Genomic DNA, 8,006 nt, shown 5'->3' with positions numbered 1-8,006 from the left:
AGACTTGAGCTTCATTGACATAGAGGGAAAGTTAAAAAGCATTTTTGCCTTACACACAATATAAAAATAGCCAGAGAACTTGATTTGTGCCATGGGCAATAGTTTGTTTTTCCTTGGTCTAAATGATGCTGGCCCACTAGGCATAGATATATATGGAAATTCACCAATCACTCTCTCAGGTAGACTTTGATTTCTCACTGGAAGTAAACAGTATACAGTCAAATGAGTCTGGGCATTCTACTGTCCTCAGAGAGAGGGGCATCAGACTTGTATGTTAGCTATCTGTTTTCCTAAATTTTGTAGTATAGGTGAAATTATTTCACTCTGAGGTTCAGGCTGCTATTCTGGTCATTATCACTTAAAGAGGAAGCAGCATCCTAAACTTAAATCTAAAGTTTTGCCTTCTTTGCCACAAAATTCTAGTCACAAAAAAAGCCATCACAAATAGAGAATTGATAATGACCCCATTTGTCCAAGTGACAGTGATCAAAAATCTTAGAATTTATACAGATTAATATATATCAAAGAATAAAGAGCATGAATGAGCTCTCCTACTGATACTGAGGTATTTCAATTCAGAGAGGTCTTGGCAACTTCCCACAATTGTCTAGGGAATAAAGGGAAATACTGGGGATCTAGAATTCCTGCTACAAGTATGCCTTAAAAAGTTTGTTCACTTTATCTTTGAATTTACCCCATAAATTGGTCTAGAAACACAAGTGTTATTTTGAAAAGTAAGCTGGGGGAAGGGGGGGTAGAGCCAAGGTGGGGGAATAGAAACACAAACTTGGAGTAAGCTCCAACTCCAATCACTTCCAAAAATTTTTGAACTACTTAACACAAAAAGTGACAGAAGGAACAAACCTCCCACTGAAGGCAGCCTGGAAGGCTGACAGGAAAGGTCTATCCCACCAGGCTGAGAGCCAAGTGCAGCACCAAGGAAGCTTCACAGTTCTGGCACCAAGACAGCCCTGACCAGCCGGGCTGAGCAGACTTCAGGAGAGTGAATCACCAGTAACTGTGGGGGTTTCCAGATATGTCAACCCATAAAAACCAAAGACAAAGTAAAAGGTTAGTGTGGAACTCTTTTGGAACAGGGGGACAGAAGAGCTTGCTCTGGCCCCTGTACCCAGGGTGAGAGGTGATGGAGGCATGGCTGTGGCTACAGCTGCTGCCCTGTGGCTGTTTCTAGAGCTCCTGGCCTGCAGATTGTAGGGGGACCAAGTTACCATTCAGAGGGAAATTGTTCTTGTTTTAACCTGCTTGGATCTGGATGGTAGTCTTGGGTGGTGGTGCTGAGGTGTGTGGCCAGTGTGCCAGAGTTTGTGGCGACTGTAGAGAGGGTGCTCTCCTAATAGCTCCAGCAGCTGCAAAGCCCCCAGTAATTTAGGAAATAGCTATCTCCATTCTGGAAGCAGAGTTCTATTGTGGCAAAATACTAAAAAGCCAATTAATTGACTGGCAATATGAGCAAGCAAAGAAAGCACAAACAGAATATAGAATCTTTTGGGGGGAACAAAAAGGATCACAGCATGGAATGGGAGAAGACAATGAAGTCAGAAGTCCTACATCAAAAGCTTCCAAGAAAGATATGAATTGCTTATAGGCCATGGAGAAGCTCAAGAAGGATTTTGAAAGTCAAGTAAGAGAAGTAGAGGAAAAACTGGGAAGAGAAATGAGAATGATGCAAGAAAACCATGAAAAGCAAGTCAACATCCTGCTAAAGGAGACTCCTAAAGTACTGAAGAAAATAACACCTTAAAAAATAGATTAACTCAGGGGGCAGCTAGGTGGCACAGTGAGTATATCACCAGCCCTAGAGTCAGAAAGACTCCAGTTCAAATCCAGCCCCAGACACTTAACACAAAAACTAGTCTTGTGACCTTAGGCAAGTTACTTAATGCCAATTACCCTCCAAAAAGCAAATAAAAAAATAGACTAACTCAAATGGCAAAAGAGGCCCAAAAAGCCAATGAGGAGAAAAATGCCTAAAAACCTGAATTTGCCAGCTGGAAAAGGAATTGCAAAAACTCACTGAAGAGAATAATTCCTTCATAATGAGATTGGAGCAATTGGAAGCTAATAAATTTATGAGAAATCAAGATACTATAAAATAGATCCAAACAAATGAAAAAAATAGAAACAATGTGATAGATCTCATTAGAAAAACCACTGACTTGGAAAATAGGTCCAGGAGAGATAATTTAAAAATTATTGGACTATCTGAAAGCCATGAGGAAAAAAAAGAGCCTAGACACTATCTATCAAGAAATTCTCGAGGAAATTGCCCTGATATTCTAGAACCAGAGGACAAAATAGAAATGGAAAGAATTCACTGATCACCTCTTGAAAAAGATCCCAAAAAGAAAACTCCTAGGAATATTATAGCCAAATTCCAGAGTTCCCAGGTCAAGGAGAATATACTGCAATCAGTCAGGAAAATATAATTTGAGCATTATGGAAACACAATAAAGATAACACAAGACCTAGCAGCTTCTACATTAAGAGATCAAAGGAATATGGTATTGGAATATGATATTCTGGAGGTCAAAGGAGCTAGGATTAAAACCAAGAAACACCTACCCAGCAAAACTGAGTATCACATTTCAGGGGAAAACATTGATATTCAATGAAATAGAGGATTTTCAATCATTCTTGATGAAAAAACCAGAGTTGAACAGAAAATTTGACTTTCAACTACAAGAAGCAAGAGAAGCATGAGAAGGTAAACAGGAAAAAGAAATCATAAAGAAATTATTAAAGTTTAACTATTTACATTCCTACATGGAAAAATGATATTTTAACTCATAAGACTTTTCTCAGCATAAGGATAGTTGAAGGGAATATATATGTTTTTGTACATATATGTGTATAAATAAATAAACATATATATATATATATGAGTGTGGGCATATATATGTATATGAATACATAGACAGAGGACACAGGATGAGTTGAATATGAAGGGATGATATGTAAAAAAATAAAATTAAGAAGTGAGAGAGGAATTTATTGGGAGAAGAAGAAGGGGAGAGATAAGTGTAAATTATCTCATATAAAAGAGGCAAGAGAAAAAGGTTACAATGGTGGGGAAGAGCAGGAAGTTGAAAGGGAATTTTACTCTCATTGAATTTGGCTTAAGGAGGGAATAACATACACATTCAATTGGGTATCTTACCCTACAAGAAAATAGGGGGGAAGGGAATAGGATGGGGAGATAATAGGAGGGCGAGCAGACTGGGGAGAAGGTAGTTAGAAGTAAATACTTTTGAAAAGGGATAGTGTGAGAGGAGAAAATAGAATAATTGGGGGTGTGGGATAGGATGCAGGGAAATATAAGTAGTCTTGAAAAATATACCTACTAGGAAATGTTTTGCGTAAGTACACATGTACAACCTATATTGAATTGCTTATCCTCCCAGGGGGGCTGGGTGTGGAGGGAGGAAAGGGAAAAATCTAGAACACAAAGTTTTTTTTTTTTTTGTTTCTTTGTTTTTTAGCAATCGGGGTTAAGTAACTTGCTCAAGGTTACACAGCCAGTAATTTCTGTGTGTGGTGCTGAGTATCTGAGCCCGGATTTGATCCAGGTCGTCCTGACACTGGAGCCAGTGCTCTTTACTCGCTGAGCAACCTGGCTGCCCCTAAGCAATTGGGGTTAAAAAACTTGCTCAAGGTTACATAGCCAGGTGTTTCTGGGTGGGTGCTAAGTGTCTGAGCCCGGGATTTGATCTCCAGGTCATCCCAACACTGGAGCCGGTGTTCCTACTCGCTGTGCTACCTGGCCGCCCCAGTAGTACTCAAAGTTTTAAAAAGAAATGATTAAAAAAAAATGTTTTTTACAGGTAACTGGGAAATAAGATATATAGGCACTGGGGTATAGAAATCCATCTTGTTCTACTAGAAAATAAGAGGGGTGATGGGGAGGATATAACAGAGAACAGATTGGGGTTAGGGGAAAGATGGGGACAAAAATTTGTAACTCAAAATCTGATGGAAATGAATGTTGAAAACTAAAAATAAATAAGTAAATTGGAAAATCAAAAAAATAAATAAATAAACCAGAAAGCAGACATTCCTTCTCCTTCTAAACTCTGAATACTTCTTCCTCTCACAAAAGCATGCACCATCAAGTCATCATTCTTTCAATAAATGAGAGGAGATTTTTTTCAGATCATCCAAGCTTGAGTTCTGGGCTATATTTTAAATATCTGAGACTATATAATAGTCACAGAGTGAAGCTCAATTGTGTATCAAATAAGAAATCATTAGAGAATACCAACTTAACAGAGAAATAAGGTTGCCCAATGACCTATGACTGATGAGTCCACCATATTGCTATTGTTTGACCTTCATTTTCAAAGAGGACCAATGACATCAATGGAGTCATGCCTTAACATGCTTGTGAGTCAGATTTAAGTGAGGCAGAGTTGCACAAAGTTGTCAGTCTTAATCTCTTTTCCAGAGTCATTGAAGTCCAATGGCAAGATAAAAGTCAGGAGAATGAGTGATGACCCAGGATTTAATGGATGGCTTTGGCATTTTCTATGTGTGACCAAGCTCTAATCACTCCACAGTGCCTGCTTCAGCCACATTCATGGTCATTGGAGCAAAATGTTTTCATCTGCTGCTTCTACCTGGGGAAGTCTTCACATACTGGGGTGGACATCTCCCTAACTCACCAATGGGTTTGAGGTATGTCAGTTACTTTCATCCTGATTCAGACAGTCTGCTGTGATGGTTTACTGGGTTGTAGCCACTGTATATCCTTCAGATTCTTTAACCTGTAGGTGAGAATTGAGTGCTTGGTAGACAAAAAAGGTGGATGAGAGCTGCTGACAAGACTTCACACAAGAGTTACTATTTCTTCTTGAAAACTCCATGGAACTAGAGGATATCATCAGCATATTATATTAACTGAGTACATCAGTGTTGGTGTTATCACCAATAGATACAAAGGTCTTTCTACATCAGAACCATGAATTGCCTGACCACATGTGTTACCGAAATGTGTACTTCTTCACGTGAATTTTCTGGTGACATATAATTTTTTTTGCATATGCCCACTCTGCATCTTGGTGGTATGGAAATTTTGAGAAAAATATTCTCTTCTATATTGGTAGAAAAAAATACACACACACACACACACACACATATATTATACATGTATTTTATGCATTCTTTTTAGTAATAGATATAATTTGATGGGGAATTATGAGCTATGATTTTCTGTATGTGTTATCCTATAAAGATCTTTAAGTGAATGACAGTTCATTTTTTTGGGGGGTAGAAGTTGGGGGAAGGGAAAGGGAAAAAGAATGGACTTCTGTGATTGGATTGCACTTGTGCTATCATAATATCATTAATGCTGTCATAGAAAAGTTTCTCTATCATCTGTTCCCATTGTCTTGTCATTCCAGTGTCCTCTTTAGGAAAAAAAAAACAACCTTTGTCCTTTTTATAAAGGTAACTCTTGGGGAACCATAATCTCAAGAACACACCTATAATCTTTGCTCCTATATTTATTGTAATGGTATACTTGCAATACACCTTTTAATACTATTATTTTTAATCAGACGCCCAAGCCTATAATTTTTTCTTTTATATTTCAATCCTTAGAGGTTTATTTAATAAGATTTCCTTCCATTCTATACAAGAGTAGAAACACAAGGTTATCTAAAATGCTACAAAGATACAAAACTCAACACAGAAATTTTCGAGTATTGATTGTACGATAAAAGCCAATAATGCAATTTACATTTTGCAAAATTAACCTGCTAGCTTTTCTAGGGGCCACAGCCTCAGAGGGCTGGCTCCTTGATGAGTCAGCACCCAGGGGCTGGCCCACACCTTGTTTACCAATTTATGAGGTGGGCACTGGTGTGTTTAAAGAACCATTCACAGCAATGAGTAAAGGAGGGGTATGAAAAATCTGTACTCCTTCCCTGGGTCTTTTGGCCGTCAAAATCAGGAGAAAAAAAATTGAAAGCAGCAGACTGACTGTTGGCTTACCTTTAGCAGGAGATAAAGTAGACATGTGTAAGCTCATGTCCTCCTTTCTTAAAAAATCAGCCTGGTCAAAAAGCAACCATCAAATCTTCATTTTTGGGGGTGGGCAGAGCTTCAGCATCTTGATCTCTGTTTTACTTGGTTTGCCTCTGGTTTTCTGATTTTCTCAGAAGTTGCTAATAACTGAGTTTTCTGTTTAGGCCAGGAAAAACAAACAAGAAAAAACAAACAAACAAACAAAGAGAGCCTTATTTAGGCTGCAATTCTGGAACCTTAAATATTCCCGTGAGCCAAAAATAAGTCCTGAGAAATGAATTAAATTTGCTGTTTGGAAACTTCAAGGGCAAGGAGATACTCAGTGCATTAAATAAACCTTTGCTTGCCAGTGTTTGATTCCCATTTTTCTCTCCCCCATGCTTATTTAGTAAAATGCTTTAATATTGTGTTCAATCATATATAAGTTACAAAGTGAGAACAGCTGCCTTGCTTTTTGAGGAAAAAGTAGAGCTGGAGAGCCTGTGGTGGCCCCAGCGGCCTTGGGGATTGGGATCATCCTTGGACAGGACATCTGCGCCTAGGAGAGTGGGACCTTTTTCTCATGCATGGAGGTAATCAACGCCACATAGGGGGTGGTGGTAACATCCTTCTGGATGGGCCAAATCGCCTGGGTAGGGTCTGGGCCTGGGAGCCAGCACTGCAGTGGCTATTATATACTGACCTCCATCCATGTCCTTCAATGCCTTTTCAGCCTCATCTGGTTTTCAAACTCCACATATGCATAGCCTTTGGATAGATGAGGATGCATCCTTTCCACAGGCATTTCAATCATTTTAATTGTCCCATAAGTGTAAAATATTTCCATGATGTGATCCTTTGTCACATTCCTAGTAAGCCTTGCAATGTGTACTTTGGTGGATCTTGGTGAAGGACTGCGTCCCATCCTTTCCTCTTCGTCCCTTTTAGGTGGCTTCCTTTTGGAGTGAGAATGCCTCCTATTGTCATGCCTACTTGGAGAAGGACTAAGAGATCCAGAGGAACTGCTGGAGCTGAAGCTTTAGGAGTTGCTAGAGCCTCCTGAATGACTTGATGCAGAAGAACTGGACCTACTGCTAGAGCCAGTGCTAGTACTAGAGCCAGAGCTGGAGGTGGAACTGGAGCTGGGCCTGGAGGTGCTGCTCCCACTGGAGGCACTGCACCTCTTACGAGCTTTGTCTCTACCATGGCCTTTTCACTTGATTCTTTGGTGGCCCCTTTATCTTTAGACCTGTCCTTTGACATGTTATTAGTTCTATTTACCTTTGGTGGGAGAGGGAGCCCGAGTGTGGGACTTTTTGTTATTTTCTTTGATTCCTAGAAAGCTCTTATTTTTCTTTCTTTATTTTTGGAGGGCAATTGGGGTTGGCCAAGGTCACACAGCTGGTTTTTGTGTTAAGTGTCTGAGTATGGATTTGAACTCAGGTACTCCTGACTCCAGGGCTGGTGCTCTAGTCACTACATTGCCCCAAGCTCTTCTTTATCATTCCTGATAAATCGATTCTCCCCTTCTGAGGTGTTTCAAAGCAGTACTGGATAAGTACTCACTTATCTGAGCTCTCACTTCTAACTCCTTGATTCTGAGAACCAAACCTAATCTAATTTACTCCATAGAGCAGTCTTCCCAAGTCCACAGCTTCTGCCCCATCTTCCTCCTCCTGCACTCTCTGGAGACCAGAGATGACATCACAGCCAAGGTGGGAAGCTATCATTTTTACTAATATGGGAAATCTCCTTATCCTGTATTGCAGATCATCAGTTGCTTTCCAACTCAGAATCACAGAGATTTTAAAAGTCATCTGAATTACCAAGGGTCTCATTTCCCTTTTTATTAGAAGTAGTACTTAACCACTGGTCTTCTTAACTCTAAGCCTAGATCTCTGCCCAGTAAGTCATACTTTCTTCCTTAACACTTAACAATACATGATTAAAATAAAGCTAACAAACTTATCTTCTTACCTATATTA

At 39.5% G+C, this 8,006-nt stretch overlaps 1 pseudogene; it reads right to left on the bottom strand.

The window, feature by feature from the left end:
* Positions 1 to 6,456: 6,456 nt before the first annotated feature.
* LOC138142755 (RNA-binding protein with serine-rich domain 1-like) lies at positions 6,457 to 7,751 on the bottom strand (annotated as a pseudogene).
* Positions 7,752 to 8,006: the final 255 nt, after the last annotated feature.

This window comes from Petaurus breviceps, unplaced genomic scaffold, assembly GCF_028583685.1.
Source record: "Petaurus breviceps papuanus isolate PSGF00001 unplaced genomic scaffold, PetGlider_PUasm1.0 90602, whole genome shotgun sequence".
Taxonomy (NCBI): Eukaryota; Metazoa; Chordata; class Mammalia; order Diprotodontia; family Petauridae; genus Petaurus; species Petaurus breviceps.
The sequence above is the reverse complement of the archived record's forward strand: the minus strand, read 5'-3'. Positions and strand labels throughout refer to the sequence as shown.